The 1,425-nt window shown below is 40.6% G+C and overlaps 1 non-coding gene across 1 annotated transcript; it reads left to right on the plus strand.

Annotated features, from left to right (window-relative positions):
- The first annotated feature begins 1,032 nt into the window (after positions 1-1,032).
- trnal-cag (transfer RNA leucine (anticodon CAG)) lies at positions 1,033-1,115 on the plus strand. Its single transcript has one exon. It is a non-coding gene; the product is annotated as a tRNA-Leu (tRNA).
- The last annotated feature ends 310 nt before the right edge of the window (positions 1,116-1,425 follow it).

The following is a 1,425-nucleotide window of genomic DNA, read 5'->3' on the forward strand; positions in this document are numbered from 1 at the left end:
CTTCACAGCTGATTTGTAAGGTATTGTAGTATTCTAACCATAATAGTTAGTCAAGTGAACAATGCATTGAATTCCACTGTTTCGGGAGAAGCATATGTTTTGTTTTTTATACTGGTGTGCCGATTTCCTTAAGGGACAGTTCAACAAATCAAAATCAAAATCAAATCTAATCAAAATCAAATAATCATCATTTACTTAACCTCATGTCATTCCAAACCTGACTTATGTTCTGTGTAACACAAAAGGAGATATTTTGAAGAATGTTGGTAACCAGTTTCAGTTCAACATTTTTTTTTTTTTATTAAAAATAAACAAAAAATAGAACCGTGAAGGAAATTCTAGGTCTAATTCTATTTGGCAATTTGGAAAATTTTTGAATTTTTAGCTAATAATATTTTAAAGGGGATATCGGATGCCCATTTTCCACAAGTCAAGTCAAGGCACCTTTATTTATATAGCGCTTTTAACAATACAGATTGTGTCAAAGCAACTGTACAGCATTCACATAACTAATATATGCTGGCTTTTGCTTGAATATGCTTGTGTGTCACGTTCGCTTGTTTGTTCATCTACAATTGTATTGTCGTTCCCTTCAGCTATGATAAAGACACATTCATTTCCATACCCTATAAGCTTGGAGCGTCTAAACCTCCTCCACTGTCTGTTTCAAGCATCAGCTCCCAAAGTGTGTCCGAAAAGTAAGATAATATTAAATTAGGAAAATAGTGTGTCATTAATGGAAAATTACAATGGTAGACACTCAATTTTCAGTTAAAAGTTGGTATGATTCTCAATTCCATTCCTGCTCTGCACATTTTGCATGTCTCTCTTATTTAACACACCTGATTGAGATCATCAGCTCGTTAGGAGAGATATCTATGAACTGAACTAACGAGCTGATGATCTCAATCAGGAATGTTAAATAAGGGAGACATGCAAAATGTGCAGAGCAGAGAGCCCCCAGGACTGGAATTGAGAACCACTTTAGGGTCTTCATGAAATGTCCTCAATGGTCGTATAATGGTCTTAGGTGTCAGGATGGCCGAGCGGTCTAAGGTGCTGCGTTCAGGTTGCAGTCTACCCTGGAGGCGTGGGTTCGAATTCCACTTCTGACAGACCTATCCTTTGGCTGTGGACAGCAGCTACAGTCTTCAGCCCTCTGGAACGTTGACCCAGCAGGGCAGTAACTTTAGGGGCAGTTGTGGCCTAATGGATAGTGAAGTTGGACTTGTAACCCGAAGGTTGTGGGTTCGAGTCTCAGGTCCGGCAGGAACTGTTGGTGGGTGGAGTGAAAAACAAGTGCTCTCTTCCACCCTCAATACCACGACTGAGGCACTGAACCCCCAACTGCTCCCTGGGCGCCGCAGCATTGGCTGCCCACTGCTCTCTGTGTGTGTGTGTGTGTGTGTGTGTTCACTACTGTGT

This window comes from Sinocyclocheilus rhinocerous, unplaced genomic scaffold (genome assembly GCF_001515625.1).
Source record: "Sinocyclocheilus rhinocerous isolate Xijiao unplaced genomic scaffold, SAMN03320098_v1.1 scaffold89, whole genome shotgun sequence".
NCBI classification, from domain to species: domain Eukaryota; kingdom Metazoa; phylum Chordata; class Actinopteri; order Cypriniformes; family Cyprinidae; genus Sinocyclocheilus; species Sinocyclocheilus rhinocerous.